A 21,320-nucleotide genomic window follows, 5' to 3' on the forward strand; every position below is an offset into this window, starting at 1 on the left:
ATTCATGAAAAAAGTGAGTGTTCAACTAACTAACTCCCCATGGGTTCAGGAAGTAGTGAGAAGATATTAATGAAGCAGAGAGAAATTTCTGGTTTTGGAAGGAGGAAATCCTGAATGGCTCCCTCTGTGTCGGAGGAGAGACTCCTGGAAAGGAAACCTCAGGTTCCGGTTGGTCGGTCGGTCGGTCGGTCGGTCAGTTCGGGGAGAAATATCAGCAAGGAGGTAAAGGCCGTGCCTCACGACATCAGCAGTCCCTTCTCTGGAAATTCCACGGTATCCCAGAGAGCTCTCGGAATTTTGTGATGTCACTCGTGTCCTAGAAACGCCAACTGCCCTCAAGACACACTCTCTCGGTGCCTATAAGACTCGGTTCTAGACATGTTGTCTAGAGAATGGAGATCGTTCGTGGAGAGGCCAGAGGGAGGAAGAAGAAAGCTGGCCTCAGATCTCACAGGAAAACATGGAGAAATAATTAGTGGTCCTGGGGAAGACGAAGTGAGTTCACCACTAGCAGGGACTAGAGAGATTTCTGGATGTGATGGCTTTGAGACTTCCAGGGCTAGGGCTCAGGAACTGGGAGGTTTCTGGGATGAAACAGGTCTGTCTGTCTTGTTTCTCTGAATTCCTAAAGGGCCAACCCACATCAAAGATTCACGATAGTTGATTTGACAAAGTCGGGAATTGACAAGGAGTGCGGAAGGAGTCAGTGAGATTTCAATACCAGCACTGACTGCACATCATCACCCCCCCCCCCGGTCCTTTTCGTTGTGTAGCAATAATAATAGAGAAAGGGGAGTAGTGCTCTGCCAAAGCCCGTATTTTACCATGCCTTATATCACAGCCATTAGCAGGGTTGAGGCATCAAGTGCTGCAGTCAGTCCGACTCCTGTGACCCCCCTAAGGTTTCTGGCTTCCCAGTTTTGAGTGACACCATGGTCTCCAGTTCAGCTTGAGAGCTCTTTAAGAGCCAATGGAGGAGAGAGTGGAAAGAGACTGCCATTTTTTTCTTTTTCCTTGTCTTTCTTTCTTTTGCTGTTTTGCTTTGTTTTTCAAGAAAGGGTTTCTTTGTGTATCTTGGGCTGTCCTAAAACTCACTCTGTAAATCAGGCCATCTTTGAATTCACAGAGATCTGTGTGTGTGCTGTGATTAAAGCCCGGCTGAGACTGCAATTTCTTGTTAGCTCTGGGTGTCCTGAGCTGTTAGTAAGTGACAATGGCTCTGTGTTGTGAATCTCTGTGAATCCAGACTATGTTATGTCCTTCAATGACATGAGTCTGAAGCATCAAGCACCCACCCACCCCTATACTCCCTGAGGTCTCTGAAGTCACACACAGCGCAGCCTCTATGGGTCTGAATAAGGCTTAGAAAGCTTTTCCCTGGTTCACCTGGTGCAGAGGAAACCAGGTAAGTTCTGAGAGACATGCACCACCTTCCTACAGAAAGAAGGGAGGACTGATTAGCTAATACCCACAGAGGGGGAAACTCAAGTCTGGTATTTCAGACAGAACCTGCTTGGACAAAGTCTCATCTGTCAGTCACTTCCTGAGGGAAGGAGGGAGGGAGGGAGGGAGGGAGGGAGGAAGGAAGGACCACAATTATCTCTCCTCTGTGTCCTTTTTACGCTCTTTTCATGCTCTGATGAATATTGTGATTCAAGTTGGCCATGTCCCCTTTTCCACAGCATGTGCACTGTGGCTCTAGATCAAGGAATCAGTTTGTTTGTGTGTTTTGCTCTATCTAGGAGAAGCACCATAGCAGTTGCATACTGACTGAGAAATTTGATTTTTAGGAAATGATTTTTCATATCTGTGAGTGGTCTCTCCATAGATAGCCACTCATCTTTCTTTAAACTTGAGTATAGGAATGAATGATCCCTCCCTCCCTCCCTCCCTCCCTCCCTCTCTCCCTCTTCATGGGAATGAGTGTCTGCTCTTGCATTGAGGGCTCCCCAGTTCTCAGCATCTCCAGCCCAACCTGTCACAAGCTGATCACACATTTGCAAACTTGGGATATATTCTGCTGAAGTTTTGGGATAATGAATTTCATCAACTATGGGACTAACTTTGTTCTGACAGGACACTCACTCACAATCTCTCCTCATCACACCCACATAGTGTAACAACTTTGTGTTTCCTCCACAATGTGCTCATTTCTGTCAGGGAACTGAAAGCCGGCCAGCCAGCCAACACTATTTTTCCTTGTTTCTCATTTTGTTCTTATATTCTGTCTCTCCCCCCCCCCCCGCCTGGAAAACTTTCAGAGTTCACTCTGCCCCCTGAGTAAAGGTGTTATGCTTCCTTTTATTGTATATTTAGTGTGTGTGTGTGTGTGTGTGTGTGAGAGAGAGAGAGAGAGAGAGAGAGAGAGATTCATTATGAAATCAAAAGTCAGTCAACAACAGCAAACTTTGTATTTATTTGTCCATCCACGTATTTGCTTGTTTACTTACTTACTTACTTACTCACTCACTCACTCACTCACCCACTTCATTTATTATTTATTTATTTATTTATTTGCAGTGGAAGACTTAATTCAGTAAGAATGATCAGAAGGGTAGGTAGGGTATCCTTGGGAAAAGAGTAAGATATCACGATGACTTTCCCTTCCAAGAGGGAGCTTTCTAGTAAGACGTGAAACCACAGTTTCAAGGGCCCGCTTTCCACAAGTCCTTTTCCAAGGTCAGGCATTTCTTAGGTAAGCAAGGGTCTCCATTCATTCCCTTTGAGGAACTCTCAGGCCCTGCCCTGACATTAACCTCTGACTCCTGCCTCTTGTCAAGGCCAATGGGACACTCCTCAGCCCCTCCCTGACCTGAGGTGACCTGAGAAGCCACCTCCCACCCCAGTTCACAGGCCTCTCTTTATCTATCTATCTAACTAAGTAACTGTACAGCATAAAATGTGGAATCTCCTCTCAATGAAATGCTGTTGGCAGCCATTCGATGAATTTATTCTCATCTCAGATCCTGTCCAGCAGGGATGTCTTCTTTCCGTGTTTCTTCTTCTTTTGTATGTTGCAGTCAGTTCAGATGTGCTGGTATATGGTGAGAAAGAGAGAGAGAGAGAAATGGAATTGCTTTTTATTTATTTGAAGAGTTTTAATGATTTAATATTCAGCTATTTCCAGCCTTATTTACCAGCACATTTATTATTACCAGCGAGCACCTTCCTCTGAAAACATTGGAATCGCCCCCCATCTGTACATGTCATGCACGTGCGTGCATATGTGTGTGTGTGTGTGTGTGTGTGAGCGTGTGCGCATCCCATCTATCTATCTATCTATCTATCTATCTATCTATCTATCTATCTATCTATCTATCTATCTATGTATCCCTTCATCAAATTCCATTTTAGGAGCTGCTATGCTGACCAGTGACATGGAGGCCACCATTTTCTTAGCCAGTGACAGTCAGGAGACAGAAAGAAGGAAAGAAAGGAAGAAAGGAAGAAAGAATCTACATTCCCAAAGAAAGAAAAAAATTAAGTAAATTTTAAAAAGTAAAAAAAAAATTAAGAAAGTAAGTAAATACATACATAAAAATAGACATAAAGAATGAATAAATGAATAAAACTAAATAATAATTGAAACATTCAATAAGTAAATGAGTCACGCTAAATCAGCAGATAAATAAACAGATATATGAAAGAAGATAAGGAAGTGAAGGAATGAATGAACAAGTAAGTAAGTAAGTAAGTAAGTAAATAACTAGGTGGGTCATTTTTTTTAAAGAAGTAAGTAAATGAGATGGGCTGAACAGATAGTAAGTAAGTAAGTAAGTAAGCAAGCAAGCAAGCAAGCAATCGTGAAAAAAAAAATGAGAGCCGGGCGATGGTGGCGCACGCCTTTAATCCCAGTACTCGGGAGGCAGAGGTAGGCGGATCTCTGTGAGTTCGAGACCAGCCTGGTCTACAGTGCTAGTTCCAGGACAGGCTCCAAAGCCACAGAGAAACCCTGTCTCGAAAAACCAAAAAAAAAAAAAAAAAAAGAGAGAGACACATCCATTCAATCCATAAAAGACAAAACGTGGAAATAAACATGTAAACTGGTCGACCCACCCAAAGCAGGAGGGAGGTCTCTGTCCAGCAGGGCCGTCTTCTTTCCAAGTTGCAGTCAGTCAGATCTCTGGGCAAACAGAAAAAGAAAGCAATTGTTTTCTACTTGAACAGTTTTAATATTACTCAAATGAATTAATATTCAGCTATTTATTCCCAGCCTTATTTACAACTGGATGCCCACCGAGCACCTTCCTCTCATAGCTAGCCCCTTCTACCCCTGCCCCATCTGGACAGATAGACAGGATGTATGTATGTATGTATAAATAAATAAATAAATAATAAAAATGTAAAATAAAAATAAGTAAATAAATAAATTAAAAAAAAAAGTGTTTGGTGAGTGGGGCGTGTTGGCATAGAGAACAAAAGAGATAAACTAACCACCAACACATTGAAGAATGACATCATTCAATCAAGACATGGAAAAAGACAACTGGTCGACCCAAGTTCACAAGGCCAACTGGTCGACCCCGGTACTTAGCATTTTAAGGCCAAATATTTAATCGGACAACTGGTCGACCCGCTTCCAGTCCGTCAAAAAAAAAGGAAGTGCACAGAGACAACTGGTCGACCCGTCAGGTCTAGGAAGATATAATATATATTATACATTAAAAAAAATAAATAAATAAAAAAAAAAATAAAAGAGTCCAGCGGGACATCTGGTCGACCCGCCGCATTCCCGGGGGAAAAAAATGGCCTCCCGCCCGGTGGGAGGGACTACTGGTCTACCCCGGTCCTTTGGAGAAGGAGGTGGAGAGGGGGGAAAAAAAAGTGCGCCCAACCTCCGCCGCCTCCCCGACAGGCGCGCCGCGGCGCCACGGCGCGCGAGCGGAGGTCGGCGGCGAGAGGGGGCCCGGGGCGCCGTCAGACCCTCGCCCATCCACACCCGGGAAGAGGGATGGAGAGGGAAAGGCGCGCGCCCGGGAAAGAGGGGACACACCCGCGGGCCGCTGCGGTGCGGTGAGGCAAGCAGCGGGAGTGGACGGAGGAGAGCGAGAGCGGGAAGAGAGCCGCCGTCCGCCGTGAGCCGCCAGCGGCAGAGCCAGACACGGGTCCTCGGACGGGGCGAGGAGGGCGGGCGAGCCGGCGCCCGTCCCCCTTCCCCCTCTCTCGACCTCTCTCTCACGACCGCCACGCGCGCCCGTGCGCACGCACACTTCCGTGCGCACAACACACGTGCGACCCGGGGAGCGCGCCTCCCGGCGAGAACTCGGGCGAGGCAGGCGAGCGGGCGGGCAGAGCCGCCGCCGCTGCTCTCTCACGTTAATGATCCTTCCGCAGGTTCACGTACGGAAACCTTGTTACGACTTTTACTTCCTCTAGATAGTCAAGTTGGTGAACAACCACAAATAAGCAAACAAATAGAGAGATAATAACAATAAAAATATTTGAGAGTTCGAATAATTGACTTCATCCACAATAAAAGAATATAAAAATAAAAATATCAAATGCACTTGAACACAATGGCACAGGAGAACGCTTGCTAAATAGAACCCCAGTAGCACAGACACTGAGAGAAAAAGAAAAAAAAGAAAAAAGAAAAAAAAAGAAAAACAAAACAACAAAAAAGAACAAAGAAAAAAACTAAAGAGAGAAAAAAAGAAAAAAAAAGAAAAGAAGAAGAAAAAAAGAAAAAAGAAAAAAAGAAAAAAAAGAAAGGAAAAAGAACAAAAAACAGACACTGAGAGAAACAATTAATAAGTGAGACCTCCAGAAACTGAAAAGCTTCTGTAAAGCAAAGAACATGGCCAACAAGACAAAACGACGGCCTTACAGAATGGGAAAAGATCTTCACTAATCTCCAAAATACACAAAGAAGTCGAGAAATTGGTCATCCAAAGAACAAATAATCCAATTTTAAAAAATGGAGTACAGACCTAAACAGAGAACTCTCAACAGAGGGATCTAAAATGGTTGAAAGACACTTAAATGTATTTAGTGATTATATTTCTTTTCCCTTAGGGATAAAGAAATGGAGAAGTTCTTTGAAGCAGTAAGTCACAAAAACACCAGGCCGTTAAACTTCAGCTACAGGGAAACCCTGTCTCGTGGAAAAACAAAACAACAACAACAACAACAACAACAACAAATCCTGAAGCCAGTGATCATTGCAAACATCTGTATGTTCAGATACTGAGCCTGAGCAAGTTAGAGTGTCACAGATTTGCTGCAATTCATTGCAAATTTCATGTGGATCACAAATCCTGCTCAAGTTACAGCTGTTAGTGTCAGTGTGAACCTTGACACCATCTCTACTGGATTCCTGTCAGCTGGGCTCCGGTCTGCTAGAAAAGCAGAAGAACTAAGGTACCGTAATTAACCTCTTCTGTGCCCCACCTGCAAGAACACTCTGTAAGCTACAGTTCTGAAAACAGCCTGGTCCTGGCATAAGAACAGACAGGAGGACCAATGGAACCGAATAGAAGACCCGGATATCGATCCACACATCTTCGAACACCTGATCTTTGATAAAGAAGTCAAAAATATCCAATAGAAAAAAAAAAGCATGTGAGTTCAAGACCAGCCTGGTCTACAAGAGCTAGTTCCAGGACAGGCTCCAAAAAAAAAAAAACCTACAGAACAACCCTGTCTCGAAAAAAAAAAAAAAGAAAGAAAGAAAGAAAGAAAGAAAGAAAGAAAGAAAGAAAGAAGAAAAAGAAAACAGTGCTGTCCTCGAAAATGCCCTCTCCATTTGAACACGGCCCCTCCTTTGGGCTGAGTTTCCCACACAGCTCTGATGATGCAGGAGGATGCCGAGGGCCCAGTTGGTGCCTGTATCTGTGCCTTGGCAGCAGCTATTCATGTCTTGCCACTCAGAGTCAAATTCCCTTAAGTTTAGCCTTCCCTAAGTGCTTGTTCACTTCAGAAGACTCAACCCTCATCTTCCATGTCCTCCTGGCCTAATTTCTCATATTACTGTTTTACTGAGTATGAATCAGTAATATGAGATGTTCAGGAGAGGGAGGAAGGGTCATTCATGAAAAAAGTGAGTGTTCAACTAACTAACTCCCCATGGGTTCAGGAAGTAGTGAGAAGATATTAATGAAGCAGAGAGAAATTTCTGGTTTTGGAAGGAGGAAATCCTGAATGGCTCCCTCTGTGTCGGAGGAGAGACTCCTGGAAAGGAAACCTCAGGTTCCGGTTGGTCGGTCGGTCGGTCGGTCGGTCAGTTCGGGGAGAAATATCAGCAAGGAGGTAAAGGCCGTGCCTCACGACATCAGCAGTCCCTTCTCTGGAAATTCCACGGTATCCCAGAGAGCTCTCGGAATTTTGTGATGTCACTCGTGTCCTAGAAACGCCAACTGCCCTCAAGACACACTCTCTCGGTGCCTATAAGACTCGGTTCTAGACATGTTGTCTAGAGAATGGAGATCGTTCGTGGAGAGGCCAGAGGGAGGAAGAAGAAAGCTGGCCTCAGATCTCACAGGAAAACATGGAGAAATAATTAGTGGTCCTGGGGAAGACGAAGTGAGTTCACCACTAGCAGGGACTAGAGAGATTTCTGGATGTGATGGCTTTGAGACTTCCAGGGCTAGGGCTCAGGAACTGGGAGGTTTCTGGGATGAAACAGGTCTGTCTGTCTTGTTTCTCTGAATTCCTAAAGGGCCAACCCACATCAAAGATTCACGATAGTTGATTTGACAAAGTCGGGAATTGACAAGGAGTGCGGAAGGAGTCAGTGAGATTTCAATACCAGCACTGACTGCACATCATCACCCCCCCCCCCCGGTCCTTTTCGTTGTGTAGCAATAATAATAGAGAAAGGGGAGTAGTGCTCTGCCAAAGCCCGTATTTTACCATGCCTTATATCACAGCCATTAGCAGGGTTGAGGCATCAAGTGCTGCAGTCAGTCCGACTCCTGTGACCCCCCTAAGGTTTCTGGCTTCCCAGTTTTGAGTGACACCATGGTCTCCAGTTCAGCTTGAGAGCTCTTTAAGAGCCAATGGAGGAGAGAGTGGAAAGAGACTGCCATTTTTTTCTTTTTCCTTGTCTTTCTTTCTTTTGCTGTTTTGCTTTGTTTTTCAAGAAAGGGTTTCTTTGTGTATCTTGGGCTGTCCTAAAACTCACTCTGTAAATCAGGCCATCTTTGAATTCACAGAGATCTGTGTGTGTGCTGTGATTAAAGCCCGGCTGAGACTGCAATTTCTTGTTAGCTCTGGGTGTCCTGAGCTGTTAGTAAGTGACAATGGCTCTGTGTTGTGAATCTCTGTGAATCCAGACTATGTTATGTCCTTCAATGACATGAGTCTGAAGCATCAAGCACCCACCCACCCCTATACTCCCTGAGGTCTCTGAAGTCACACACAGCGCAGCCTCTATGGGTCTGAATAAGGCTTAGAAAGCTTTTCCCTGGTTCACCTGGTGCAGAGGAAACCAGGTAAGTTCTGAGAGACATGCACCACCTTCCTACAGAAAGAAGGGAGGACTGATTAGCTAATACCCACAGAGGGGGAAACTCAAGTCTGGTATTTCAGACAGAACCTGCTTGGACAAAGTCTCATCTGTCAGTCACTTCCTGAGGGAAGGAGGGAGGGAGGGAGGGAGGGAGGGAGGAAGGAAGGACCACAATTATCTCTCCTCTGTGTCCTTTTTACGCTCTTTTCATGCTCTGATGAATATTGTGATTCAAGTTGGCCATGTCCCCTTTTCCACAGCATGTGCACTGTGGCTCTAGATCAAGGAATCAGTTTGTTTGTGTGTTTTGCTCTATCTAGGAGAAGCACCATAGCAGTTGCATACTGACTGAGAAATTTGATTTTTAGGAAATGATTTTTCATATCTGTGAGTGGTCTCTCCATAGATAGCCACTCATCTTTCTTTAAACTTGAGTATAGGAATGAATGATCCCTCCCTCCCTCCCTCCCTCCCTCCCTCTCTCCCTCTTCATGGGAATGAGTGTCTGCTCTTGCATTGAGGGCTCCCCAGTTCTCAGCATCTCCAGCCCAACCTGTCACAAGCTGATCACACATTTGCAAACTTGGGATATATTCTGCTGAAGTTTTGGGATAATGAATTTCATCAACTATGGGACTAACTTTGTTCTGACAGGACACTCACTCACAATCTCTCCTCATCACACCCACATAGTGTAACAACTTTGTGTTTCCTCCACAATGTGCTCATTTCTGTCAGGGAACTGAAAGCCGGCCAGCCAGCCAACACTATTTTTCCTTGTTTCTCATTTTGTTCTTATATTCTGTCTCTCCCCCCCCCCCCCGCCTGGAAAACTTTCAGAGTTCACTCTGCCCCCTGAGTAAAGGTGTTATGCTTCCTTTTATTGTATATTTAGTGTGTGTGTGTGTGTGTGTGTGTGTGTGTGAGAGAGAGAGAGAGAGAGAGAGAGAGAGAGAGATTCATTATGAAATCAAAAGTCAGTCAACAACAGCAAACTTTGTATTTATTTGTCCATCCACGTATTTGCTTGTTTACTTACTTACTTACTTACTCACTCACTCACTCACTCACCCACTTCATTTATTATTTATTTATTTATTTATTTGCAGTGGAAGACTTAATTCAGTAAGAATGATCAGAAGGGTAGGTAGGGTATCCTTGGGAAAAGAGTAAGATATCACGATGACTTTCCCTTCCAAGAGGGAGCTTTCTAGTAAGACGTGAAACCACAGTTTCAAGGGCCCGCTTTCCACAAGTCCTTTTCCAAGGTCAGGCATTTCTTAGGTAAGCAAGGGTCTCCATTCATTCCCTTTGAGGAACTCTCAGGCCCTGCCCTGACATTAACCTCTGACTCCTGCCTCTTGTCAAGGCCAATGGGACACTCCTCAGCCCCTCCCTGACCTGAGGTGACCTGAGAAGCCACCTCCCACCCCAGTTCACAGGCCTCTCTTTATCTATCTATCTAACTAAGTAACTGTACAGCATAAAATGTGGAATCTCCTCTCAATGAAATGCTGTTGGCAGCCATTCGATGAATTTATTCTCATCTCAGATCCTGTCCAGCAGGGATGTCTTCTTTCCGTGTTTCTTCTTCTTTTGTATGTTGCAGTCAGTTCAGATGTGCTGGTATATGGTGAGAAAGAGAGAGAGAGAGAAATGGAATTGCTTTTTATTTATTTGAAGAGTTTTAATGATTTAATATTCAGCTATTTCCAGCCTTATTTACCAGCACATTTATTATTACCAGCGAGCACCTTCCTCTGAAAACATTGGAATCGCCCCCCATCTGTACATGTCATGCATGTGCGTGCATATGTGTGTGTGTGTGTGTGTGTGTGAGCGTGTGCGCATCCCATCTATCTATCTATCTATCTATCTATCTATCTATCTATCTATCTATCTATCTATCTATCTATGTATCCCTTCATCAAATTCCATTTTAGGAGCTGCTATGCTGACCAGTGACATGGAGGCCACCATTTTCTTAGCCAGTGACAGTCAGGAGACAGAAAGAAGGAAAGAAAGGAAGAAAGGAAGAAAGAATCTACATTCCCAAAGAAAGAAAAAAATTAAGTAAATTTTAAAAAGTAAAAAAAAAATTAAGAAAGTAAGTAAATACATACATAAAAATAGACATAAAGAATGAATAAATGAATAAAACTAAATAATAATTGAAACATTCAATAAGTAAATGAGTCACGCTAAATCAGCAGATAAATAAACAGATATATGAAAGAAGATAAGGAAGTGAAGGAATGAATGAACAAGTAAGTAAGTAAGTAAGTAAGTAAGTAAATAACTAGGTGGGTCATTTTTTTTAAAGAAGTAAGTAAATGAGATGGGCTGAACAGATAGTAAGTAAGTAAGTAAGTAAGCAAGCAAGCAAGCAAGCAATCGTGAAAAAAAAAATGAGAGCCGGGCGATGGTGGCGCACGCCTTTAATCCCAGTACTCGGGAGGCAGAGGTAGGCGGATCTCTGTGAGTTCGAGACCAGCCTGGTCTACAGTGCTAGTTCCAGGACAGGCTCCAAAGCCACAGAGAAACCCTGTCTCGAAAAACCAAAAAAAAAAAAAAAAAAGAGAGAGACACATCCATTCAATCCATAAAAGACAAAACGTGGAAATAAACATGTAAACTGGTCGACCCACCCAAAGCAGGAGGGAGGTCTCTGTCCAGCAGGGCCGTCTTCTTTCCAAGTTGCAGTCAGTCAGATCTCTGGGCAAACAGAAAAAGAAAGCAATTGTTTTCTACTTGAACAGTTTTAATATTACTCAAATGAATTAATATTCAGCTATTTATTCCCAGCCTTATTTACAACTGGATGCCCACCGAGCACCTTCCTCTCATAGCTAGCCCCTTCTACCCCTGCCCCATCTGGACAGATAGACAGGATGTATGTATGTATGTATAAATAAATAAATAAATAATAAAAAAGTAAAATAAAAATAAGTAAATAAATAAATTAAAAAAAAAAGTGTTTGGTGAGTGGGGCGTGTTGGCATAGAGAACAAAAGAGATAAACTAACCACCATCACATTGAAGAATGACATCATTCAATCAAGACATGGAAAAAGACAACTGGTCGACCCAAGTTCACAAGGCCAACTGGTCGACCCCGGTACTTAGCATTTTAAGGCCAAATATTTAATCGGACAACTGGTCGACCCGCTTCCAGTCCGTCAAAAAAAAAGGAAGTGCACAGAGACAACTGGTCGACCATTCAGGTCTAGGAAGATATAATATATATTATACATTAAAAAAAAAAAAAAAAAAAAAAGAGTCCAGCGGGACATCTGGTCGACCCGCCGCATCCCCGGGGGAAAAAAATGGCCTCCCGCCCGGTGGGAGGGACTACTGGTCTACCCCGGTCCTTTGGAGAAGGAGGTGGAGAGGGGGGAAAAAAAAGTGCGCCCAACCTCCGCCGCCTCCCCGACAGGCGCGCCGCGGCGCCACGGCGCGCGAGCGGAGGTCGGCGGCGAGAGGGGGCCCAGGGCGCCGCCAGACCCTCGCCCATCCTCCCCCGGGAAGAGGGATGGAGAGGGAAAGGCGCGCGCCCGGGAAAGAGGGGACACACCCGCGGGCCGCTGCGGTGCGGTGAGGCAAGCAGCGGGAGTGGACGGAGGAGAGCAAGAGCGGGAAGAGAGCCGCCGTCCGCCTTGAGCCGCCAGCGGCAGAGCCAGACACGGGTCCTCGGACGGGGCGAGGAGGGCGGGCGAGCCGGCGCCCGTCCCCCTTCCCCCTCTCTCGACCTCTCTCTCACGACCGCCACGCGCGCCCGTGCGCACGCACACTTCCGTGCGCACAACACACGTGCGACCAGGGGAGCGCGCCTCCCGGCGAGAACTCGGGCGAGGCAGGCGAGAGGGCGGGCAGAGCCGCCGCCGCTGCTCTCTCACGTTAATGATCCTTCCGCAGGTTCACCTACGGAAACCTTGTTACGACTTTTACTTCCTCTAGATAGTCAAGTTGGTGAACAACCACAAATAAGCAAACAAATAGAGAGATAATAACAATAAAAATATTTGAGAGTTCAAATAATTGACTTCATCCACAATAAAAGAATATAAAAATAAAAATATCAAATGCACTTGAACACATTGGCACAGGAGAACGCTTGCTAAATAGAACCCCAGTAGCACAGACACTGAGAGAAAAATAAAAAAAAGAAAAAAGAAAAAAAAAAGAAAAACAAAACAAAAAAAAAGAACAAAGAAAAAAACTAAAGAGAGAAAAAAAAGAAAAAAAAAGAAAAGAAGAAGAAGAAAAAAAGAAAAAAAGAAAAAAAGAAAAAAAAGAAAAAAAAAGAAAGAAAAAAGAGAAAAAAAGAAAAAAAAACAGACACTGAGAGAAACAATTAATAAGTGAGACCTCCTGAAACTGAAAAGCTTCTGTAAAGCAAAGAACATGGCCAACAAGACAAAACGACGGCCTTACAGAATGGGAAAAGATCTTCACTAATCTCCAAAATACACAAAGAAGTCGAGAAATTGGTCATCCAAAGAACAAATAATCCAATTTTAAAAAATGGAGTACAGACCTAAACAGAGAACTCTCAACAGAGGGATCTAAAATGGTTGAAAGACACTTAAATGTATTTAGTGATTATATTTCTTTTCCCTTAGGGATAAAGAAATGGAGAAGTTCTTTGAAGCAGTAAGTCACAAAAACACCAGGCCGTTAAACTTCAGCTACAGGGAAACCCTGTCTCGTGGAAAAACAAAACAACAACAACAACAAAAAAAAAAAATCCTGAAGCCAGTGATCATTGCAAACATCTGTATGTTCAGATACTGAGCCTGAGCAAGTTAGAGTGTCACAGATTTGCTGCAATTCATTGCAAATTTCATGTGGATCACAAATCCTGCTCAAGTTACAGCTGTTAGTGTCAGTGTGAACCTTGACACCATCTCTACTGGATTCCTGTCAGCTGGGCTCCGGTCTGCTAGAAAAGCAGAAGAACTAAGGTACCGTAATTAACCTCTTCTGTGCCCCACCTGCAAGAACACTCTGTAAGCTACAGTTCTGAAAACAGCCTGGTCCTGGCATAAGAACAGACAGGAGGACCAATGGAACCGAATAGAAGACCCGGATATCGATCCACACATCTTCGAACACCTGATCTTTGATAAAGAAGTCAAAAATATCCAATAGAAAAAAAAAGAAAGCATGTGAGTTCAAGACCAGCCTGGTCTACAAGAGCTAGTTCCAGGACAGGCTCCAAAAAAAAAAAAACTACAGAACAACCCTGTCTCGAAAAAAAAAAAAGAAAGAAAGAAAGAAAGAAAGAAAGAAAGAAGAAAAAGAAAACAGTGCTGTCCTCGAAAATGCCCTCTCCCTTTGAACACGGCCCCTCCTTTGGGCTGAGTTTCCCACACAGCTCTGATGATGCAGGAGGATGCCGAGGGCCCAGTTGGTGCCTGTATCTGTGCCTTGGCAGCAGCTATTCATGTCTTGCCACTCAGAGTCAAATTCCCTTAAGTTTAGCCTTCCCTAAGTGCTTGTTCACTTCAGAAGACTCAACCCTCATCTTCCATGTCCTCCTGGCCTAATTTCTCATATTACTGTTTTACTGAGTATGAATCAGTAATATGAGATGTTCAGGAGAGGGAGGAAGGGTCATTCATGAAAAAAGTGAGTGTTCAACTAACTAACTCCCCATGGGTTCAGGAAGTAGTGAGAAGATATTAATGAAGCAGAGAGAAATTTCTGGTTTTGGAAGGAGGAAATCCTGAATGGCTCCCTCTGTGTCGGAGGAGAGACTCCTGGAAAGGAAACCTCAGGTTCCGGTTGGTCGGTCGGTCGGTCGGTCGGTCAGTTCGGGGAGAAATATCAGCAAGGAGGTAAAGGCCGTGCCTCACGACATCAGCAGTCCCTTCTCTGGAAATTCCACGGTATCCCAGAGAGCTCTCGGAATTTTGTGATGTCACTCGTGTCCTAGAAACGCCAACTGCCCTCAAGACACACTCTCTCGGTGCCTATAAGACTCGGTTCTAGACATGTTGTCTAGAGAATGGAGATCGTTCGTGGAGAGGCCAGAGGGAGGAAGAAGAAAGCTGGCCTCAGATCTCACAGGAAAACATGGAGAAATAATTAGTGGTCCTGGGGAAGACGAAGTGAGTTCACCACTAGCAGGGACTAGAGAGATTTCTGGATGTGATGGCTTTGAGACTTCCAGGGCTAGGGCTCAGGAACTGGGAGGTTTCTGGGATGAAACAGGTCTGTCTGTCTTGTTTCTCTGAGTTCCTAAAGGGCCAACCCACATCAAAGATTCACGATAGTTGATTTGACAAAGTCGGGAATTGACAAGGAGTGCGGAAGGAGTCAGTGAGATTTCAATACCAGCACTGACTGCACATCATCACCCCCCCCGGTCCTTTTCGTTGTGTAGCAATAATAATAGAGAAAGGGGAGTAGTGCTCTGCCAAAGCCCGTATTTTACCATGCCTTATATCACAGCCATTAGCAGGGTTGAGGCATCAAGTGCTGCAGTCAGTCCGACTCCTGTGACCCCCCTAAGGTTTCTGGCTTCCCAGTTTTGAGTGACACCATGGTCTCCAGTTCAGCTTGAGAGCTCTTTAAGAGCCAATGGAGGAGAGAGTGGAAAGAGACTGCCATTTTTTTCTTTTTCCTTGTCTTTCTTTCTTTTGCTGTTTTGCTTTGTTTTTCAAGAAAGGGTTTCTTTTTGTATCTTGGGCTGTCCTAAAACTCACTCTGTAACTCAGGCCATCTTTGAATTCACAGAGATCTGTGTGTGTGCTGTGATTAAAGCCCGGCTGAGACTGCAATTTCTTGTTAGCTCTGGGTGTCCTGAGCTGTTAGTAAGTGACAATGGCTCTGTGTTGTGAATCTCTGTGAATCCAGACTATGTTATGTCCTTCAATGACATGAGTCTGAAGCATCAAGCACCCACCCACCCCTATACTCCCTGAGGTCTCTGAAGTCACACACAGCGCAGCCTCTATGGGTCTGAATAAGGCTTAGAAAGCTTTTCCCTGGTTCACCTGGTGCAGAGGAAACCAGGTAAGTTCTGAGAGACATGCACCACCTTCCTACAGAAAGAAGGGAGGACTGATTAGCTAATACCCACAGAGGGGGAAACTCAAGTCTGGTATTTCAGACAGAACCTGCTTGGACAAAGTCTCATCTGTCAGTCACTTCCTGAGGGAAGGAGGGAGGGAGGGAGGGAGGGAGGGAGGGAGGGAGGAAGGAAGGACCACAATTATCTCTCCTCTGTGTCCTTTTTACGCTCTTTTCATGCTCTGATGAATATTGTGATTCAAGTTGGCCATGTCCCCTTTTCCACAGCATGTGCACTGTGGCTCTAGATCAAGGAATCAGTTTGTTTGTGTGTTTTGCTCTATCTAGGAGAAGCACCATAGCAGTTGCATACTGACTGAGAAATTTGATTTTTAGGAAATGATTTTTCATATCTGTGAGTGGTCTCTCCATAGATAGTCACTCATCTTTCTTTAAACTTGAGTATAGGAATGAATGATCCCTCCCTCCCTCCCTCCCTCCCTCCCTCCCTCTCTCCCTCTTCATGGGAATGAGTGTCTGCTCTTGCATTGAGGGCTCCCCAGTTCTCAGCATCTCCAGCCCAACCTGTCACAAGCTGATCACACATTTGCAAACTTGGGATATATTCTGCTGAAGTTTTGGGATAATGAATTTCATCAACTATGGGACTAACTTTGTTCTGACAGGACACTCACTCACAATCTCTCCTCATCACACCCACATAGTGTAACAACTTTGTGTTTCCTCCACAATGTGCTCATTTCTGTCAGGGAACTGAAAGCCGGCCAGCCAGCCAACACTATTTTTCCTTGTTTCTCATTTTGTTCTTATATTCTGTCTCTCCCCCCCCCCCCGCCTGGAAAACTTTCAGAGTTCACTCTGCCCCCTGAGTAAAGGTGTTATGCTTCCTTTTATTGTATATTTATTGTGTGTGTGTGTGTGTGTGTGAGATAGAGATAGAGAGAGAGAGAGAGAGATTCATTATGAAATCAAAAGTCAGTCAACAACAGCAAACTTTGTATTTATTTGTCCATCCACGTATTTGCTTGTTTACTTACTTACTTACTTACTTACTCACTCACTCACTCACTCACCCACTTCATTTATTATTTATTTATTTGCAGTGGAAGACTTAATTCAGTAAGAATGATCAGAAGGGTAGGTAGGGTATCCTTGGGAAAAGAGTAAGATATCACGATGACTTTCCCTTCCAAGAGGGAGCTTTCTAGTAAGACGTGAAACCACAGTTTCAAGGGCCCGCTTTCCACAAGTCCTTTTCCAAGGTCAGGCATTTCTTAGGTAAGCAAGGGTCTCCATTCATTCCCTTTGAGGAACTCTCAGGCCCTGCCCTGACATTAACCTCTGACTCCTGCCTATTGTCAAGGCCAATGGGACACTCCTCAGCCCCTCCCTGACCTGAGGTGACCTGAGAAGCCACAGCCCACCCCAGTTCACAGGCCTCTCTTTATCTATCTATCTAACTAAGTAACTGTACAGCATAAAATGTGGAATCTCTTCTCAATGAAATGCTGTTGGCAGCCATTCGATGAATTTATTCTCATCTCAGATCCTGTCCAGCAGGGATGTCTTCTTTCCGTGTTTCTTCTTCTTTTGTATGTTGCAGTCAGTTCAGATGTGCTGGTATATGGTGAGAAAGAGAGAGAGAGAGAAATGGAATTGCTTTTTATTTATTTGAAGAGTTTTAATGATTTAATATTCAGCTATTTCCAGCCTTATTTACCAGCACATTTATTATTACCAGCGAGCACCTTCCTCTGAAAACATTGGAATCGCCCCCCATCTGTACATGTCATGCACGTGCGTGCATATGTGTGTGTGTGTGTGTGTGTGTGTGTGTGTGAGCGTGTGCGCATCCCATCTATCTATCTATCTATCTATCTATCTATCTATCTATCTATCTATCTATCTATCTATGTATCCCTTCATCAAATTCCATTTTAGGAGCTGCTATGCTGACCAGTGACATGGAGGCCACCATTTTCTTAGCCAGTGACAGTCAGGAGACAGAAAGAAGGAAAGAAAGGAAGAAAGGAAGAAAGAATCTACATTCCCAAAGAAAGAAAAAAATTAAGTAAATTTTAAAAAGTAAAAAAAATATTAAGAAAGTAAGTAAATACATACATAAAAATAGACATAAAGAATGAATAAATGAATAAAACTAAATAATAATTGAAACATTCAATAAGTAAATGAGTCACGCTAAATCAGCAGATAAATAAACAGATATATGAAAGAAGATAAGGAAGTGAAGGAATGAATGAACAAGTAAGTAAGTAAGTAAGTAAGTAAATAACTAGGTGGGTCATTTTTTTTAAAGAAGTAAGTAAATGAGATGGGCTGAACAGATAGTAAGTAAGTAAGTAAGTAAGCAAGCAAGCAAGCAAGCAATCGTGAAAAAAAAATGAGAGCCGGGCGATGGTGGCGCACGCCTTTAATCCCAGTACTCGGGAGGCAGAGGTAGGCGGATCTCTGTGAGTTCGAGACCAGCCTGGTCTACAGTGCTAGTTCCAGGACAGGCTCCAAAGCCACAGAGAAACCCTGTCTCGAAAAACCAAAAAAAAAAAAAGAGAGAGACACATCCATTCAATCCATAAAAGACAAAACGTGGAAATAAACATGTAAACTGGTCGACCCACCCAAAGCAGGAGGGAGGTCTCTGTCCAGCAGGGCCGTCTTCTTTCCAAGTTGCAGTCAGTCAGATCTCTGGGCAAACAGAAAAAGAAAGCAATTTTTTTCTACTTGAACAGTTTTAATATTACTCAAATGAATTAATATTCAGCTATTTATTCCCAGCCTTATTTACAACTGGATGCCCACCGAGCACCTTCCTCTCATAGCTAGCCCCTTCTACCCCTGCCCCATCTGGACAGATAGACAGGATGTATGTATGTATGTATAAATAAATAAATAAATAATAAAAAAGTAAAATAAAAATAAGTAAATAAATAAATTAAAAAAAAAGTGTTTGGTGAGTGGGGCGTGTTGGCATAGAGAACAAAAGAGATAAACTAACCACCAACACATTGAAGAATGACATCATTCAATCAAGACATGGAAAAAGACAACTGGTCGACCCAAGTTCACAAGGCCAACTGGTTGACCCCGGTACTTAGCATTTTAAGGCCAAATATTTAATCGGACAACTGGTCGACCCGCTTCCAGTCCGTCAAAAAAAAAGGAAGTGCACAGAGACAACTGGTCGACCCGTCAGGTCTAGGAAGATATAATATATATTATACATTAAAAAAAAAAAAAAAAAAGAGTCCAGCGGGACATATGGTCGACTCGCCGCATCCCCGGGGGAAAAAAATGGCCTCCCGCCCGGTGGGAGGGACTACTGGTCTACCCCGGTCCTTTGGAGAAGGAGGTGGAGAGGGGGGAAAAAAAAGTGCGCCCAACCTCCGCCGCCTCCCCGACAGGCGCGCCGCGGCGCCACGGCGCGCGAGCGGAGGTCGGCGGCGAGAGGGGGCCCGGGGCGCCGCCAGACCCTCGCCCATCCTCCCCCGGGAAGAGGGATGGAGAGGGAAAGGCGCGCGCCCGGGAAAGAGGGGACACACCCGCGGGCCACTGCGGTGCGGTGAGGCAAGCAGCGGGAGTGGACGGAGGAGAGCGAGAGCGGGAAGAGAGCCGCCGTCCGCCGTGAGCCGCCAGCGGCAGAGCCAGACACGGGTCCTCGGACGGGGCGAGGAGGGCGGGCGAGCCGGCGCCCGTCCCCCTTCCCCCTCTCTCGACCTCTCTCTCACGACCGCCACGCGCGCCCGTGCACATGCACACTTCCGTGCGCACAACACACATGCGACCCGGGGAGCGCGCCTCCCGGCGAGAACTCGGGCGAGGCAGGCGAGCGGGCGGGCAGAGCCGCCGCCGCTGCTCTCTCACGTTAATGATCATTCCGCAGGTTCACCTACGGAAACCTTGTTACGACTTTTACTTCCTCTAGATAGTCAAGTTGGTGAACAACCACAAATAAGCAAACAAATAGAGAGATAATAACAATAAAAATATTTGAGAGTTCAAATAATTGACTTCATCCACAATAAAAGAATATAAAAATAAAAATATCAAATGCACTTGAACACATTGGCACAGGAGAACGCTTGCTAAATAGAACCCCAGTAGCACAGACACTGAGAGAAAAAGAAAAAAAAGAAAAAAGAAAAAAAAAAGAAAAACAAAACAAAAAAAAGAACAAAGAAAAAAACTAAAGAGAGAAAAAAAAGAAAAAAAAAGAAAAGAAGAAGAAGAAAAAAAAGAAAAAAGAAAAAAAGAAAAAAAGAAAAAAAAAAGAAAGAAAAAAGAAAAAAAAAGAAAAAAAAACAGACACTGAGAGAAACAATTAATAAGTGAGACCTCCTGAAACTGAAAAGCTTCTGTAAAGCAAAGAACATGGCCAACAAGACAAAACGACGGCCTTACAGAATGGGAAAAGATCTTCACTAATCTCCAAAATACACAAAGAAGTCGAGAAATTGGTCATCCAAAGAACAAATAATCCAATTTTAAAAAATGGAGTACAGACCTAAACAGAGAACTCTCAACAGAGGGATCTAAAATGGTTGAAAGACACTTAAATGTATTTAGTGATTATATTTCTTTTCCCTTAGGGATAAAGAAATGGAGAAGTTCTTTGAAGCAGTAAGTCACAAAAACACCAGGCCGTTAAACTTCAGCTACAGGGAAACCCTGTCTCGTGGAAAAACAAAACAACAACAACAACAACAAAAAAAAAATCCTGAAGCCAGTGATCATTGCAAACATCTGTATGTTCAGATACTGAGCCTGAGCAAGTTAGAGTGTCACAGATTTGCTGCAATTCATTGCAAATTTCATGTGGATCACAAATCCTGCTCAAGTTACAGCTGTTAGTGTCAGTGTGAACCTTGACACCATCTCTACTGGATTCCTGTCAGCTGGGCTCCGGTCTGCTAGAAAAGCAGAAGAACTAAGGTACCGTAATTAACCTCTTCTGTGCCCCACCTGCAAGAACACTCTGTAAGCTACAGTTCTGAAAACAGCCTGGTCCTGGCATAAGAACAGACAGGAGGACCAATGGAACCGAATAGAAGACCCGGATATCGATCCACACATCTTCGAACACCTGATCTTTGATAAAGAAGTCAAAAATATCCAATAGAAAAAAAAAAGAAAGCATGTGAGTTCAAGACCAGCCTGGTCTACAAGAGCTAGTTCCAGGACAGGCTCCAAAAAAAAAAAAAAAACTACAGAACAACCCTGTCTCGAAAAAAAAAAGAAAGAAAGAAAGAAAGAAAGAAAGAAAGAAAGAAAGAAGAAAAAGAAAACAGTGCTGTCCTCGAAAATGCCCTCTCCCTTTGAACACGGCCCCTCCTTTGGGCTGAGTTTCCCACACAGCTCTGATGATGCAGGAGGATGCCGAGGGCCCAGTTGGTGCCTGTATCTGTGCCTTGGCAGCAGGTATTCATGTCTTGCCACTCAGAGTCAAATTCCCTTAAGTTTAGCCTTCCCTAAGTGCTTGTTCACTTCAGAAGACTCAACCCTCATCTTCCATGTCCTCCTGGCCTAATTTCTCATATTACTGTTTTACTGAGTATGAATCAGTAATATGAGATGTTCAGGAGAGGGAGGAAGGGTCATTCATGAAAAAAGTGAGTGTTCAACTAACTAACTCCCCATGGGTTCAGGAAGTAGTGAGAAGATATTAATGAAGCAGAGAGAAATTTCTGGTTTTGGAAGGAGGAAATCCTGAATGGCTCCCTCTGTGTCGGAGGAGAGACTCCTGGAAAGGAAACCTCAGGTTCCGGTTGGTCGGTCGGTCGGTCGGTCGGTCAGTTCGGGGAGAAATATCAGCAAGGAG

The sequence above is a fragment of the Microtus pennsylvanicus genome, chromosome 9, assembly GCF_037038515.1.
Source record: "Microtus pennsylvanicus isolate mMicPen1 chromosome 9, mMicPen1.hap1, whole genome shotgun sequence".
Classification (NCBI taxonomy): Eukaryota; Metazoa; Chordata; class Mammalia; order Rodentia; family Cricetidae; genus Microtus; species Microtus pennsylvanicus.